We start from the raw sequence: 18,720 nt of genomic DNA on the forward strand, positions 1-18,720 counted from the left end.
TCTTTACAGGCTGCTGTTTTTAAGTAGCCGTTCTACAGGCTGTCTGCTGTGCCTTGCAGACACTGTCCACTTTAACCAACTGATACAAATTTTGGGCCTTCAATCAGAAAATGGAGGTGTGAGCAAGAAAATGAACTAACTCAGGAGATTCAGTCCTTCCTGCCCCTAAAGCTCATTGCTAGTCTCAGTAGTAATAAATTAGAGTTTAAAACACTTTAGCTTTTCATCATCCATTAGACTAAACATCCACTACTCATTTATATTCCTTCTGCAGTATCATTGTCTTCACAAGCCTGAATGAATTGATTTCTTTGAATTGGGTTGGGTATCATGAGAGGGCTAAATATTCCCAACAGATGAGAGCATGAATTGAGTGGGGGGGCGTGTGTGTGAAATAAATTCCCATCCAGAGAAGGAAGAAGTGACAGTTCAATACAAAGCTACTGTTACAATCCTAGAGTGACAGGAAAACCACAAAATTGCACATATGTGCAACAAGGGAACAAGTTGCTCAGAGAAGCTGTGGGTGCCCCATCACTGGAAGTGTTCAAAGTCAGGTTGGACAGGGCTTCGAGCAATGTGATCTAGTGAAAGATGTCCCTGCCAATGGCAGGGGGTTTGGACTAGATGATCTTTGGTGGTCCCTTCCAACCCAAACCATTCTATGGGGCCTCTAAGGTAGGTAGAGAAGTATCACTATTCTCATTTTATACGTAAAATGGAGATCCAGGATGGAAGTCAAATTGTTTGAGAGAGACCAAACAACAGACAAACTACATAATCCCTAAGAAAACCCAGGAATTCTGGATGTCACTCCTGCACTCTTCCTTCTCAACCATGTTATCATCTGAATGTGTAAGAAAACATAATCTACAATAAAATAAGCATCAGTCATAAGTCAGTGAAGCTGAGGTGGCAGCAGGTCCCTCAGTTTTGCCTCTCCAAGATGAATCAAAACCCAAAGAAACAAGGGAAGTTCAATTTCTTTCCAATAAAATGCCATTATTGTATCTGATAATGACATGTTTTGCATACATAGACACACACATGTGTGCACATGCATACAAAGTTGTTCCATACTAACAGGTTTTCTGGCTTGGTCTCAAAGCTGACGTAAATCAGAAGACCAGGAGCTTCTCGTCTGCTAGTTTATGGACTATGAATAAGATTGCACTTATCCTGATGATCCTTCTATTAAGCCATCATTTATAACCATAAGATAGACTGCCCCTCAGAAAGAAAGGACACATCCATACAAGGGGATCTGTCAAAAGGACTCAATGTGTCACTCCGAACATGCCCATGACCCAACCAACACTTATTTGTTTCCCTTCCTTTTTTAATTTAATCTATTTTTTCTCTTTTCTGATTCCTTTCCCTTTTTACCTGCTCACTGAATGGAAATTGCACTGATAGGAAGGCAGAGATACCAGCTGCTCTGTAACTCTCTCCATTTATCTCTCTTAGGTCCTGAATCAGTCAGGTGCTTCTATGCATGCTTAACAATAAGCACCTGCTTGAATCCATCCTTATTCAGTGAAACATTTAAAACTCATTGTAAGCCCCACTGATACCAAGTGGAGTTAAACACAGTTAATGTCATGCTTAAAATTCAGCCCAGATAAGGAGTGCTTTGTCAAATCTTTGTATGGCACTGGGTAGCAATGCAGACCTAAATGACCTCCAAAAAACTGCTTATTGCAGTTGTTCATAGCAGTTAGGGGCAAATACCTGAAGGTGGAGTTAAGGAAATATACCTGACTTCAGATCTTTGCCACTCACAAGCAAAAGTTCAAGGAACCTGAGAGGAGAAGGCTCAATAGGCTCTCAAAAAATCGCAAAAGCTCTGAGGAATAAATGCTGCTTTTAAAGTTTTCAGGATAGCAATTGCTCACAGCTGCCATAAAACCCAGATGACTTCCATATATTTAATTTTATCTGCCTAAAAGCTAAATTTACATGTTACAGAATTTGAAGGTAACCTAGGGATGCTGTTTTGTAGCTGCTTGCCTACAATTTCCAACACTTGAAAGCCATCATCTAATGAGACGATTTGAGTGGAAACCATTCAGTATCTCAGTTACTGTCTTGATTCGTCATGACCAACTGAGATAACTCATCACTAACACAAACAGTTCATTTCAATGGCAAAAATAACCTCCTGGAGGATGTATAGTGGGCTGGCTATGAAAAGCCCTATGCCAGAGTACAGGGAGTGAGGACTCCAAAACTGTACCTGCAGCCTATGTATCCTCAAGAACATAAAATAACTAAAACTGCATGTTTCTGGTCTGAAGAAAAGTTGTCTGTGCTATTTGTAAGAGCCATCTGTTCTCCAAAAGTTCGTTGACCATTGCACAAATGGAGTGGCAATGCCTAATGGGAGGTGTCTAATGGGCAGATGAAGAGAGCGAGCTGAACAGCTCGGTCTCTAACTATTAAAAACTGGCTTTGGTTGGGCTGCCTGGCTGAATTGCCAATGGCTCGGCTATTAGAGGGCTCAAGATGTTTATCTATAGATGGGTGTAGGGCTCTTCGTCAATTTTCAGCACTGTGGCTCTTTCTAACCTGCTATAAAGTCTGCCTGATCTTTGGATCTGCCTGGAGCTTGGTGCAAGATCAAGCTAACACACCCAGAATGGCAGGTGTACGAGAGCCATAGAAAAGCAATAGATTTGGTGATGGGAAACATTTAAGCCTATATCGTCCTTCTCTTAGATGCAGCCATTAGTACCCATATCCCTGAAAACACCAAAACATCCTTTCAAAGTGCAAGGAGCCTCTCAGATCAGCTCTTATGTGGAGGCAGCAAGACCCCAGCGCTCGCCATGCCGTCTGTAGGCGGCATCCCTCAGTGTCCCGCTTCTTTCTGCTCTTGAAGAAGTCTTATGCCTTGAAAGAGCTCCCATGGAGCACAATTCAGCTGCCTAGCAATACACTCACCATGGGCTCACCAGAGATGACTCTACTTTGCACCACTTCCCCTGTTCAAAATATCTGCCAAGATATTTATGTTTGGCTCTTCCTACGTGTGAAATCTCTCCTCATCCAGGGCCCTGGCTACGAGGCACCGGTGAAGCTCCGAACTGGTAAAACAAGCGGTGAGGCAGGAGACACAACCTCCACAGGAGGTAAATCATGACAGCACATCTTGCAATGTGAATAGCAGACGTCACCATGCTCGCCCAAAGCTTGCCAAAGAGTTCATTTCTTTGAGTTCCCTCCGTTGCCTCTTTACACGTGCACAATTGCTCACACATACAAAGCCGATGAACAACTACGTGGAAATAAACAGACACATGCTAAACCCCAATCAAACTATGCTCCTTCTGCCAGCTGGAAAAGGAGGGTTGGAGTATTTCGTGTTTTCCCTGTTTTTTACCCACACAGCAAACACTGGGATACCAAATAAGAACCTGTATAGAAAAAATAGAGCAGTATGAAGAGGACATAAATACCTGAAACAAACTCAGCTGCTTTGCCCAGGAGGAGCTGCTATTTCACTTCAATGCCTGCCGAAGTTGTGGATTCCTCCCTTGGTCTCAGCAGTGATTTTCTTTCCTTAATTAATCAATTACACATGTAACTGTGGTCCATTAGCAAGGCAGATGACTGTCTTCAGACTCTGATTACTCGTTTTGGAAAAGCCCAAAAATATTTCAATAGGATGAATAAATTTCCTCTATGAGGTTTTAATGAGACCATTTAGCTTTTTTTTTAAAAAAAACAAGAACTGAAAAGGTCATAATAAGCCAACTCCACCTACATCATGCACTTGGGAAAAACAACAGGCCCCAGTTTTAGACCCTGTCTGCACTTAATTGTACTTGGAAGAGTACATAATGGAGGACTAATGGTACCTATGCATTTAGTTCACTTAGCAGCGCAGAGGGGATGGTTTCCTACATGCAGTAGAGCACTTTGGTTGGCTGTTTTATAAGATAATGATCAGGACACATACATCAGTAATAGACTGCCAGGACTAGGGTGTCCTGGGTTATAAACCCCAGCTGGTCATTATCATAGTTATTAATAATAACAGTAATCTGCATTTCTAAATCACATCTGACCGCAAGAGCTACCAGAGTTTGTTTATATAATAGACATATTGCAGTAAGTCTAATTTCAACTGTGTATAAATATAGGGGCATTTTTCAGTGTGGGGGCATGTTTTCAAAGAAACAAAAGCTCCGTTCTTAGAGCAACTCAATATACTGTGCTGCACACAAAAATACAGCCAGGATTTCAGTACTTACTTTTTTGACATCTTCCCATAATACACACAGTGTATCTATTCATTTCATTAATCCATTATTGACAAGAAGAGCTCAGGACTTTGATTTTAAATCTCATCTGAGATTCTGAAAGCCTCTAGTCTCCAGCAAGTGCTTGCCCCTGGGACACTGCTACTATTATATGCTGATTTGCATTTATATATTTTGTTTGGAAACTGCGTTGTATTTGCTTTCTCCTATCTGAATTTGTTTCTGACACTGGGGATGAAAACAGCGATCAACATGGGACATCAGCAGCAGCTCACAGCTGTCCCCATCCTGCTACATTCCCTCAGCCTTTCTTAATGTTTTACTGCTTATTTTTCAAACTGAGAGGCTTAAAGCCAGGAAATTCCTGAAAAATCAGTTCTGAACTCAAGTGCTAAAAATATACATTTCATATAATGCTGAAAAGAAGACAAAGTGATCCCCACTCTACATTTGCCAAAGCGTCTCTGAAATCCAAATAAATTAAACTTCTTATTCACTCAGCATTGCCAAGTGGATGGGTACAAGCATCTTGTTCTCCAGTAGTGAGCATTGAATGACAAGTATATTGCCATATTCTGGGACTTATTTTGGTAATTGTTTTACCAATAAGGCAGGCATCAGGGCCTTCGAATCCTTGCTGGAACATGTCCTGCATCCTTACTGGAACATCTCCAGAGCTCCTGGTGCTGCCCCAAGCTATGGAGTCCACTGGGCTTTCACTCCTTTTTCCTCTAAGGATATTTAGACACCATTGAGGAGTGAGATGTCAGGAATATATGGATAAAATGGCTCAAAAGCTGGGATGAAGGCGGCTCAGTAAGAAGCAATTTGCATTGTAAAGAAGTCTTATAAGTATGCAGCCTAGTAATAACTGCCTCCATTTGTGACAAATGTCACCAGGCTGATTTGAGCTGCTTTGGAGGTGGAGCAGATAGCAATTATCTATCACCCTGGAAGATGCTCTCAACAAATGATTCACATTTGAAAGGGGGTGGTGTGGTGTTTTCTTTTGTTTTGTTTTCCTGATGAGTAATTTCAACATGAAAGTCCTGGTTTTCAAAGGCTTCAGACTTAAGGTCACCTCTGCAGGCCATTTGCATCTCCCCAACCCATCAGCCCTATTGCACTTTATGTTGCACAAACTTGAAAGCAAAACATGAAAAGGATCGGAAAGTTATGGAGAAGATTGAGTCTTTGGGCATTTACATAGCTTCAGAGTTATGACGGCTGAAGAAAAGCTTGCTGTGGCACCTGGAAAGGCAGCAGTCTGCAGATGGGTACCAGCTTGTGGTTTGACATTAGCTCTGGACTGGGAGAATGACCCATGGTACAGCTGAATCCTCAGAAAAGACCTGCTTAGGCATCCATTCAGCTCTCTCCAGGCAAGGGCATAGATAGCACCAGAGTGGTAAAAGAGGAATACCGGTATCAATATAGTCAACACAGATCTTGCAATGTGCTCTACTGAATTGACTCAAGTTTTCAGGAGTTGTGTCAATATGGTGTCTCAGAGACCTGACCCCTGAAGGTTTCCGCTGCAAGCTGCAGAAACACAGATGAGCTCAAGAAAATTAGATTCAGCTCCGTCATATGAAAATTTGAGGAATTTGAACTCTGTGGTGCCAGAATGTCACCTTTTTAATCCTGATCACCTGTCAACTCCATTTTACAGCCACTGTATTGTCCTTCTGCCTCCAGCCCACGGCAGCCAGGTCTTCAATGAGCCAAGTACCTCTTGCACATCTGTTGGGAATCACTTCTAAAGCTGTGTCTTTCCGCCCCGCCCTTCTGACAGCTTTCTGTATTCCTTAGGACACACAAGCACTAGACAGGAAATTCCTGGGGTCTGACTAGTCACAGACTGCTGACCTTAGGACACTTTTTTTCTCTTCCAATTGCACACATACCATTAATAGGCAATAAACTTTGAATCTTGAGGTAGGGCACTTGGAGTCATGAGTGAAGATTCAGGAATCATTTGAATGTGCTCATCTAGCTTATTTATATTTATGCTTATTTTTGGGAATAAAATGTGAGTGTAATCGAGCATCTTGAGTGCAGTGTGTAGCTTGTGTAATTTCAGATGTGTGTTTGTGAAAATCTTCCGGAGCTGCCTCTGGGAGTCTTCTTCAGAGAAAAGTTTTGCAATTACCTGACCCTCACCGTAGTTTGACATTTTTAAGCAATTTTCCATAGAAGAAGTGCTCTTACTGAACCCGAGGCATTCAGAGGAGGAAACAAACTCCCACAGAGGCACAAGAATCGCTCTAATTCACCTGGTGGACTCTCAGCAAAAAGCCCAGGAAACAGATCCCATTACCCTGTTCCCGAGTCGGGGACAAAAGGAACAGAATGAGTCACTTCCCCGGACATGTCTGTAGATGGGAGCTGTCAGTCCTTGAGACACCACGAATCACTGAAGATAGACAGCAAAGTCAACTGCAAACATTTCAGCTTCCTCCATCTGTCCCTGCAGATGCATCTTAAACTGTGCTGTTTGCAGGGAGAGCCCAATTTCGTGCCACCTACCAGTGGCTGAATCTCCAGATCCCCAGTCATATTCTGCAGCAAGCTGAAGTCAATGGACTTGGCTATTTGCAGGACCCGGCTTTCTGCTAGCAGAAGTGATCACATGAGATGTTGTGGCGAGCCAGTATCAGACCATGTACCTATCCCAATCCAAGCAGGCACTGACTACAAGCTTGGGCTATGTGAATGGTTTTATATCCTATTATAAAGGTACCAGTTCCTCACTGTCATCCAGTCCTCACCATCTCTCAGGCAGTTTAAGAGACAATAATGGCAAAGTTGTCAACACCTTCACATTTTCTGTTTTGTAACCTCCAGTACAAATATCAATTACACAGTCTGACAAGGAGAAAATGAAATTGCAAAGTGTTAGGCTGCAGGTATTTAGTTCAATGATTGGGGCTGTCTTTAAAACACTATAATGACACCATCCCAGCCAGATAAGAGAGAGATGGGGTATTATGTGCATTCCCACACCTGGAATTTAAATTAAAATTTGCTGTGATTTAAGACGTTGTCTCCTTTGAAAGTCTATGTTTTCCTTGGAGAAAATAATTATTCTCAGCTAATAATGCTAGTTGCTAGGCTAGTGATTAGTATATTTGCAACAGGGTAAATTTGTTTCCTATTGTCAAAGACTCGGGTGCATTAGTTACTGCATGATAATCTCAATCTGGAATGACTCTTTGACTTCAAAGGACATCTATTCTTTAAAGCTCATCATCACCTTGCCCTGCTTTTGCTTATGCCTCGGTTTGGAAGGTACATTTTTCTGTGTGATTTGCAGAAGTCATTACCAAATGCTTGAAAGTCCATCAGCCAGGTTACCTTGATAATTTCTTTTATGAATAGTAATAACAACAATGACAATAAATAAAGCTAAATTATATCCAAAGGAAAACAAAGTAGCCACTTGTGAGTTGTGATTGCAAAGATAGGTAGTAAGAAAGATGCAAGGACATAATATAGGTACTGACAGCATTATCCCCCATGTCTCATTTTGAAACCCCCATTAATTAATCAGGCCCCCATCCAAGGACTTTGCTCGTAGGGGTAATGTCAGGCAACAGCTTCTCATTACAGAGGGAAAGGGAAACACAAGAAGTAGTCGCTCAGAGTTACGACTGCAGAGCAGCTCAGGACAGAAAAGTGTAATGCTTTATCCCTAAATCAGCTCAAGGGCAGACACCAAGCTAGATTAGGATCCCTATGTGGCAAACAGGAAGATCTAGATTTTCCTCCACATTGGTTTTAATGCTTTGTGCAGTTATACGAGAACAGCTGCTGTGCCCTTTGAAAAGCAGGGCCATTGCAGTGGAAATCTCTGTTTTACAAACATTTTGCCTTGTGCTGGTTCCTTGTCATGCTCGAGGAAATCCTGGCTGAGATATGCCTGGTGATTAGCTCAGCCCTTATTCCTTCCCTGCCACTATCTCACTTACTGGAGGAATTCGTACTCAATGATTGTGTTGCTGATAAGGGAATTCCCAGGACTAAAGTGACTGAACATACTGGATTTACATAATCTTGTTTAAAAATCAACATGGCATTTGCATCATGTCAGATGTGATGATCATCTGTGTGATCCAGATTCCAACTGCATCAAATGAGGATGGATACTTGGGGAAGTCATACCTGAAGATGAAGAGAGAAAACAGAGAGAAAGAAAAGAAGACAGAAAGTGATTTTCCCAGATTTTGCTGTGCTGTGAATCACCTCAGAGATCTAGTTCAGAAAGTCTTTATTCTGAAGTGAGAAAGAACTGTCAGCTTTCCAGCGAGCCACACCATCACCCTAATTTTCGTTCAGAGAACCTGCCACCCACACCTCGGCTGGTTTGGGGCTTGCATGCACGACAGAGATTCGGGCCGAGGCCTTTGCCTTTGCTTTGCACCTTGACCAGTGCTGTACTGGGAGAAGTCAGAAGCCATTGGAAAGGCTCATTACAATGCCTCACACCAAATGGATACCAGCAGTCAGAAGAGGGTTATTGTCTTCTGATTAGCTTGGTAACAGCTCCTGGTTTAGTGCCTCCTTCTTCCAGTATAAGACCATTCGGGCAAAGACTTTTCAAGAATAACTATCCTGTTTAAGATTACATACCCACTTAATTGCATGCATACAAGCTTTTTGTTTATGTTTCTTGTGGTTCTTGGAAATTATTTGAGATTGTTCTGTTTCTTGGCAAGGGCTCAGCATTCTGTGCTAGCAAATGCTACCAGAAAGACAACCCTGGAGAATAAAATGTTCTATTTATCTTATAACATCCAGACAGTATCACATTAAACTGCCCATGCAAACCTGCCTCTGAGTCTTAAGCCAGCCCTAAGAAAGGAAAGGCAGTAGACTGAAGGTTGTTGACACATCCCGAGTAACTCTCTGAGTTTCCCCTCAGCTTGGGCTTGAGTGGAGCCAGTCTCAAAGCTACTCCTCTTGTCAATTAATTTCTTCAAAACACCATCCCCATGTGAACAAGATTTCCAGCAAAAGGCCATGCGTTCTCCCCTATAAATGCAAGGTGTGAGCTGGGAAAGTCTTTCAACTCATCTGTGACACCATTTACTCCTGCAACAGTGGATATGAACTTCGGGCTTGTCTCTCTCAGAGGGTATAAGAGGTTTATCTTCTCACTGCTGTTGACTGAACAGTCTGAGACAAGTATCATTAGGCAGTTTAGGCTATCTGTGCATTGCCAAGGAGCTGACTGGGATGTCAAAATCTCTAGACAAGAATTTCTCCCAAGGCTAAAAGTGGAGTGACCAGGAAAAGCTGCAATTGCTAAAACTCTGATTTTAAGACCAGATAATGACAGAAAAGGGTTTGGGTTTGAATCTGGCATTTTTGTTTGGTTGGTTTTTAACATTTCCCTGCATCATTTTCCCATTTGGATTTCCTCCTCTTTGTGAAATCCTATCTCTAAAGCCCATCTAAGGCAGTTTTTCATCCCCAGTGGACATCAGAAGGTTGCAATAACCATGGGCATGATTTGGAGATACACTTAACTTGAACTCCTCTGTGGTAGGTGTGGCATTCACCCCAAATTACTTCTTTTTTCTGCTTAGCCAGCATTTCTCCTGCGCAAGTTCTATACCAAACCTTGACCTAAGGAGATAGGGAAACTGGTTACTTGGGGTTAAATTTGCACCACTTAAAAGAGAAAGCTGTTTTAACTGACCTGGAAGAGGGACATGCTGCAATACCAGAGATAAAAGTCAGCAAAGTAACAGACCCTCAGGACATTGAATAGCAACTGGTACCCCAAAACCAAAACCTCTGGAAATCTGCCAGAGAAGGTCTCTCGGGCCCCTAATGCAAGGGTGACTACACGCAGAGCAAGAGATCTGCCCCAGAGACCAAGACAAAGATGATACTATTCCTGCCCTCTTCCAGGTGGGATGTGAAAGGGGACAAAGTGACTTAAAGGGACTTAGCAGGGTCCTACAGCTGAGCCAAGCCAGGGCTGCAAACTCTTTGTGGTCTCTTTGGGTAAGGTCAAACAAGGGCTGTAAAAAAGTTGTTCTGAAATATTTATAGGCCTATGGGCTCAGTACATGGCTGGTTTCTGGGAGCAGTTTGTTGTTCAGGGTCTAAGGGAAGGAACAGGGCTGCTGGGAAGTTTTCAAAGCTCTTATTCTTATTCAGGATAAAAGCGCTTAATTTATCATTCAAAGATGTGTTTCGAGAGGCTGAGTACAATATTCTCTTCCCAGTCTGAATCAGAAGATTTCAAGGCTAAGAAAGGGCTCCCTCTGGAGAAATGCTATCAGCTCCTTCTGAAACCCCACAGCTGGCACGGACCCTGCTCCAGCTGCTGTCCTGCCTGAGGCTCTCCACCACGGAGAAGGGCTGCAACCATGGGAAAATATGTCCTCCCTGGGGTAAGTCTCTTTACTTTGCCGGGGTTACGAAAGAGAGGAATGAAGCCACTTGAGATCTGGCTTTGGTCTCCTTGCAGTTAGGTCTGTTTGTATTTACTGGATAGCTCTTTTGTTTGTTTTCTATGATGAATCAAAAGCTTTTCAGAGAAGCCCAACCTCTTGGTTCTCAGAGAGAAACCATCGATGTAAAATCCATGATGGACAGCAGCTGCATCCATCCCTGTATAGGGAAGGCATTGAGGATTTGTGGCCACAGGTTGTTTCAAGGTGATAAGCAAAGCACTTAGAAATATGTACGATGTCCCTCGTCTTACATTCATGATACAGGGATGCAGGAGGGGTTCATGAAACCACTCTGGGGAGAGACTTCTCATTTTAAGAGCTCAGATTTTAACTGCAGAAGGTTCTGCCTGTGCTTGAGGCTGGAGAAGGAAGAACCTGTGAGGCAATGAGTGACATCTTGCCATCATTAGCTGGGCTGGAGACCTTGTCTACAAAACCCATTCATTGCAGCATCTCAGCAGGCTGCCCCAGGAGTCACTGCTGGTGCTGACCTGTTCCAAGGTCTGTGGGCAAGGCACTGACCAGCCCGGAGCTCTTCTCCTCTAACTGGAGTCTCACCACATTTTGACAAGGCATTTGCATCTCCACTGGAAAACACTTAGGAGCTGCAGGCCAAGAAAACTTGAAAACCATTGCACTAGTCTACTGAAGCAGAAACTCTCATATTTTCTCCCCCATAAATACATTTGCTTTGCTTCAGGTTTGCACAACTCCCGTTTCAAAAGCTTTGGCACTAGACAGGGCTCTTTCTTCTCTAACCTTTCTATTCATTGCTCTTTTATCCCCTTTTCCCTGACTTCCCTGCGGGTCAGACCCCTGTGACCTGTACCTGACGGCACTGCTGCAGCACCCTGTCTACACCTGATGCAGGTCCTGGCCAAGACTCCTGGTCCTGGGCGCAGCCTCCTGCAGCCAGCACTGCAGTCACTGGTGTCTGGGAGCAGCAGTCTATGTTGTGTGCAACTGCTGCCATCTTCTGCTCTTATTGAGACTAATTTCGGGCCTGAAAAGGCTGAGGCAGAACCAGTAAGGTCAGGCATAGTAATTTAGTTTTATATATAAATGCATATGCGTGCATACATATGTGGGTAGAGATACGCACATGTTTTTATAGGCGAAACAAGCGCTGAACAATAAATTTACATCTCACTTGTAATTTTTTCAAATAGTATTTTTGAAGGTTAGTGCAGTAATAACCTTATCACACTTAAAATGTTAAAAACTATATATAAGGCCTAACTGTTTTCATTATCATGGGCCAAGATGTCTGCAAGTTCTTCAGTTAATTCTCCTCACCCACTGAGAACAGTAAAAAAAAAACAACCTGTGGCAACCTCTTTGGCTAGTTCTTTTTGTGTTATACACATCTGCTTACAAGAAACTGGTCTGAGAAACACAGACTCACTTAATATCAGCTACAAAGTCATATCAGTGTTTGTGCATTGGCAGGGTGCTCAGTCTCCAGCTATTTCTGCCACAAGATGAAAAAACAGGCCTCCATATCCCAGCACCAAGTGCCTGGCCAAGTTGTTGCTCTTCCCCTGACTTTTGAATGAATATGAACTCAAATTGTAAAGTCTGATCTCTACTTTAAGAGTCCCCAAACCAGGGTCTGAGATATAGGAGCACTGATAAAATGATGGGCCAGCTTACCACAATCTAACTCAAATCATATCCCCAATATCAAGTCCCTTCACAATTCAGAAGCATCACTCAGACCTATTGTTGGATTTAGTGGCCGCTGGAAATGCCATCATTTCCAGCCTTCTTCCTCCGCCGGGTAACCTTCTGTGGCAGCTTGGGTGAACCTGCACATCCAGGGAATCTGGGTCATTTATTGGTAGCTATGAGAATCTGTGCCAGAAACTCCACATAATGAGAATCATGAGATGGTCAAGGTAAAATCATCAATATGGAAAAATAGAAACACAGATTTGCAAAGGTTTTCTTATCATCCAGTCCATCCTATGCTATCTCAGGCAGCCATGTCACATAATTCTGCTCTTAAATTCCCTGCATCCTACTTTAAAATTAGTCAGGGCTTTTTTATGCACAGTTTTTGTCATCAACCTTGTCTGCACATTCAAATACGGGATTTTTCCTGCTTACTGAGATTTCAGCCTTTTGCAGAATGTCAACTAGCCCGGAGTAAGGACTAATCAAAAGCACCTCCAAGGCTTTCAGTACAAATCTCTGACCTTTATTTAAAAGCCCACTTCTTCTTAGAAAATGCTTTTTGACGGTGTTTGCTAATACACAGTTTCCTACATAAAGGCAGAACACACACAAGGGGCTTACGGACTGTTGACTGCACAGCTCTGTACTCCGCAGTCGGACATGAGCATTGCAAAATTCATGGCTGGCAGCTCCCACCTGAGACCAGTTCTTACCAGCTCCCACCTGAGACCAGTCCTTACCAGCTCCCCCAGCAGCAGGCTGGTTCACCCAGTGGGACCCCAGCTCAGATGGGTCCTATGGGACATGGCTGAACCTGAGGTGAGGAAAAATGCCTGATTTAGTCCCCTGATGACAGAGGTGCCTTTACGACTCCTTTATTATGTTTCCAATATCTTCTGGCTCTTTATCTCTCACTTGAGTGTTAGCTTTAACGTGTTGCTTATGCAGTGTACGTGAAGAGAGGACTAAACACTGATTGACCTGACAACAATTCAGCACCTGAATGTCTAGCCAGCCAGAGTTGACTCAGAATCGAAACCCTGCTGACCTTCAGTGACTCTGGGGGAAGAGACATCGTCACATGTTATGGAATATATAAAGTTGAAATTCATGCATGAACCCCAGAGTCTGCCAACCAGCCTCCACTGCTTACGCCATGAGCTCTTTTCCCACTCAGTTGATCTTGTGCAGGTCTCTGTCATCCTGTTCTGAAAACATGGGGTGGATAGTTAGCTTTATACAAAGATCTGCAAATTTAAAAAAGCACACACATCCTTAGAAATACCTCCAGAATAGTGTATTCTAGGGTTAAATGGTGTCCCTAGCTACAAGAAGAAACTTTTATTTTTGACATATTCTTGTTACAAAGCAGAGTTTATCTTTCCAGTTTTGCATGGCATTTAATAGTATTTCATGCTTCCTCCACCAGAAAACTTTTCAGGATATAGATTTTCTCATGTAGTATGTTAGGAAGTACACAGTGTGATAAAATGGTGAGAGAGAGATTTAATTGAGGTGGGATTGTTTGAGGGAGCAAGGATGTACACATAGCAAACATCACAGGAAGTCTCCACATTGTCAGAGTACAAAGTCACCCGCGACTGCCCTTGTAAAAGGACTCAGAGTGCCCATTAAACACAAGCACTACAAGAGTCGTTCTTTTTCTTCCAGCTTTTTAATGTGATGGAGAGAACAAAAACAAAGTCCATTGGAACAGCTGCAATTTCCAGTGACAACCAGACACAGATCAAATAAAAAAAAATAAAAGAAGAAAGGTTTCAAATGAAGAAAAGGAACCAAGGGACTGGAATTGGCTATTTCACACACAGAGCTGACAGAACATCTAAATGAAACGTTTCATTAAATGCACAACATTGGGTGTTACTTACAGTGGAACTTGCAGCTTGTGTACATTTATACAGCACTAGCATCACATACAGCAAAGAAATTTCTTTCATTTTGTTTCCTTCGCAGTTCCCAGGCTTGATTCTTCCTAAAAGCAGCATTTGCTAATATGAGGGTGAGAAACTGAGGGAGAAACTTGATGGAAATATAATGTATGGGGCTCAAATCTACACATATACCTAAAAATATATTCTCCGATTTTGTGTGTCCTTTGGAACGTCAGAGGACACAAGCAGGGAACATAAATGGACCTAGTGCCTCCTTAACGGTATCAGAGTATACTCTGTTGTTGGAGGTCTCAAAGCAGGACCTGGAAGAGACCTGCATGTCTGCAGAAAGCTCAGCTCCATGCAGCCTTGCTCTGTGCCCCTGTGTAAACCCAGCTCAGGGGCTGGGCCACTCCCAGGCTCTGGGAATATCCCTTAGTGCACCTCTCCAGTATCACCGAAGGACATTGGGCTGCCTGACCACTCCCCAGTGTGCAGAACATCTGGCTCTGGATATGGGTTTTCCAAGAGTGACCCTTCTCTTAGTCCAAAAGATCCACACACCGCTGTTTATAAGTCACATAGCATTTCAAGGGGATGAGGATCATATGGAGGGGGATCACCCCACCCAGCTCAAGCTGCAGCCACCACCAGTAGGGTATAGCAGAGCCCAAGGCAGTGGCAGAAGCTGTCCTGCACAACTGAAGTAAAGGAATAGGTATACAACAACCAGTTAAATCAACAGGGAATATAAGGAGGCAGAACTGGTATCATAATACCACTGGTTGGTCTTTTGCAATAGTATCAACAGTGCTTTGTGTTCCTCTAAATGTCTGTTTCTGCGTGCTCAGAAGCTCAGTAATGAACTCCTCCTGTGACCCCATTACAATGCTGTGCAGATAAAGACACTAAGTCACAGCAGGCCAGTTTCGGTTCCCTAGACCCACCTTCTCCCTGGCTAACTGGCTGGACTGGTGTGCCAAGCATGCATGAAGAGGTCCAGCTGTCCTCTAGAAGAGGTCTTTGGGATTTAAGGCAAGTCCCCTGTCTTGGTCTTCTTTGCCCGTGTTGCAGTAAAGTTCATGAATCCGAGGAAATGGTGCTCTGCAGGGATCATCAGTGGACCCATGGTCAGCAGTTTTCCTCTTCTCTGTGGATGGTCCAGTGTATCCAAGGCAATGAGACTGTTCACTGTGGCAAATGCAGGCAGGGGGAACGACTGGAGGAGGCATGCTGGCCCTTGCACTGCAGGTGTAGTGCTGATTTTACAGTATAAATAAAGCTGAGCCATCAGAGGTGCCCGATGAGAAATCTCCCCCTGCACGGTGCTCTGGGGCTCTGTGGCTCAGGCTCAGCCTAGCAGGTAGCCGACAGCTTGAAACTGAGACCCGAATCAAAACACAGCCAATGCTGAGAGGACGGCACCCATCACCCATTTTGCTCTGGAGAGCCGTAGTGTGAAGCCTACACTGATTTATACCGCGACAAGGACAGCAAACAAACACGCCAGGAGTACTGACTAAGCCTTGTTCACACTGGAGTTGGATGGGAGACATCGGCCCAGGTGTCACACAGGCAAAAATGCCTGAGCTGGAGCCGCTGCCCTGGGTTTCTCTGTTGAGGAAGGAGAGGAGCAGGGCTATCCCAGGCAAGCCACCTTCTTCTCGGCATGGTGCCTGAGCGTGGTCACATATATTGCCTATGCCTTTCAACTGAGAGTAATGGGAACCCAGGGCGATGAGTTCAGATCCAGACATCTAACTCACAGGTGTCTAAGGCTGGGCAATGTGGTTTCTCCTTAGCTTTTCCTTTCTTCCTTCTCTGTTCATTGTTGTCCTTTCCCAGGCCCCTGTGTACCAGCTGCAGTGTGTGTTTGCCCTTTCCTATTAGGTCAATGAACTCCCTGGTCAAGTCAGGGATAGGAGCCTTGTCGCGACACATGTGCATCATCCCCTAGCCCTCAGGTGACTGACCCATGGATTTTAGGGGTGCAAAGAGTTTCTACAGTCACGTGAGTAGCCCGGGTGACGTTGACAAGATCCTATTGCTCTTTACCTTGTCCCAGCTAATCTCTCGCAGGTGAGGTTTAGCAGCCTGTGAAAGAGCCATTCTGTAAAGAAGAAAGGTTTCTAAGATTGGATAATATTTCCTAATATTACCTTGCCATTTCTATCTCCTCAAGACCTCAATCTCTTCCTTCTCAGAAAATTAACAGACAAGTTTTGCAAAATAAATGGTGTCATTAGAGCCACTGTACAATGTCAATGGAGAACACAAATAGTCAGGTTTGCTGTCAGAGCATTGGATGGTATGTAACTAAAAGTGCTTTGTAAAATAAATAAAGATAAGTTCTGGCTCCACAGAGAGCACAATAGAATAGTCCAGAAAATGAAACAAACTTTTTTCCCCAAATGCACTGTGGTAATTGGCATGCACAGTCCAACAAAATGGATGAAACATAAAGACCATGGTAATCTTTTGTGTTGAAATACATATTTAGCTGCTTCTCACCATGCAAAAGGACCAGACATTCTTAGAGAAAAAAACACATTCTGGGCTGTGATTCTCAACAGAAGCTGTGAACCGCTGCCAAAGGACATAATTACATTCACTCCAACCTTAGAGAAGGAACCTTGCTGTTCTGAAGACAAATCAAAAAAAGGCCTTAAGCTACCCATAAAATGAAGAAATGAAGCATAATAAGCTCAGTTATTACAGCAGCTTGTGATTTTATCAATTTCATAAACCTCAAAATAAATCTCAAAAATCCCCAATAGCCCATTGTAGCCTAGCTGCTCCGTAAATGTTTATCCCTGATTGACTCAATGATAAAAGTGATGCTCATTAGAGGGTTTTGCCTCATCGGCAAGGATTTGCTTCTTGGGATCTAACCACGCTCTGTGTCCTTCACCTGTCCTCTGCAGCAGCACTGACACTGACTCCCACAGTTACGTGGGGCTGGCCCCGGTGTGTTAGTGTGGACTGCCTCTGCGCAGCTGACGGCAGAGGTGTTAGACTTCAGTCCTGCTGGGCTTCAGCCTAGCCCTGCATTTTTTCTTCAAGAACGAAACAGGGGGATCCGAAGAAAGGTAAATAGGAAAGTCATTAGCAAAAATACAAAAGAACTTTTTATGTCACAAAATATCCTGGTGAGACAGATTCCCTGCATTATGTGACAGTTTCTGATCAATTCCTGTCTATTGCTGAGCTTGTTGAAAGGGTCTAATTAGCGCTATCTAGTCAATTGTGAGCATTGGTGTGTTATTTAACAGTATGCATTTCATTCTTGCTTCCCAAGAAAGTATATCCAAAAATACACAACTCACTTTGCTTCTAGGTGCAACAGAACTTAAGTCATATGATAAAAAGGGCATATGAAATTCAAAAATGGTCTTTACAGGATATCAAACTTAACTGTCCCATTTAATGGAGAATTTAATGTTCTGTACAGTGAAAGCTTGCTGCATGCATTCCCTGTGTAACAAGTTAAATGGCTTTCAGTAACTGTGCTTACCGTGTTTCAATGAGACCCAAGTATGTAAGAAAATCAATCATCATATTCTTCAAATAATATGGTTAAAATGCTGGTAAATTCACAGTTACCATACTCTAAGTATTAGACAAAAAGTCCCCTATTTACACTGGATAATATGTACACATTTGGTTTGTGGAATGCTCCAACATCATATCAATTCCTCCTCTGTGAAAGTTGTAGGAAAAAAATTCTTAATCATCATAGAAAGATATATTCCCAGCCATCAATACATTTAAATATTTGGTGTCTGGATATAAAGAATGAAGTGTCACTAAATTGGTCATGACTCCAGATAATCCTGAATTAGTGGGATTAGTTTTTAGTGTCTCTCTTCAGATCTTCTTCAGGGTGCAGATACTAAAAATTATAAATTTCAATAGCTGATCACTTCAATGTGTGTATGTATGTTTGCAAGTATGTGTAAATACATATATATATGTAAAATTATGTATGTATTTCTCTCCCAGACCAAGAAGGTTCCTAGTGATTCTCTATGCCCAAGTGAAGACAGTAAAGGGCTTTGAAACCCTGATTCTTCTGAGAGAGCCGAGCACCCACCCTCATATCCTCCAGAAATCAGGATCCTCTCACTCTTTCAGGCAGTTCAGGTGGTAACCCCCAAATAAAATCAGCTAGGGTCACTAGCCACATTTGTAGCTCTTGTCCCTGTTGCTAGAGCTCACCTATAGTAGGTTTGTTACCTGCCTCCCCTTCGGATGCCCCTCGTGTCTGAGCACAGCTGATAGGAATTGCCAAGCAGTGCTGGGCAGGGCAGGCAGTATCTCGCAGCTCGGCAAAGGCATAAGGGGGTCAGGATCCGTCCTCCCGTGGGACACGCTCACACCCACGCAGGCGCACACATGCACGAAGCCGCTGTTCGT

The sequence above is a fragment of the Fulmarus glacialis genome, unplaced genomic scaffold, assembly GCF_000690835.1.
Source record: "Fulmarus glacialis isolate BGI_N327 unplaced genomic scaffold, ASM69083v1 scaffold9099, whole genome shotgun sequence".
NCBI lineage: Eukaryota > Metazoa > Chordata > Aves > Procellariiformes > Procellariidae > Fulmarus > Fulmarus glacialis.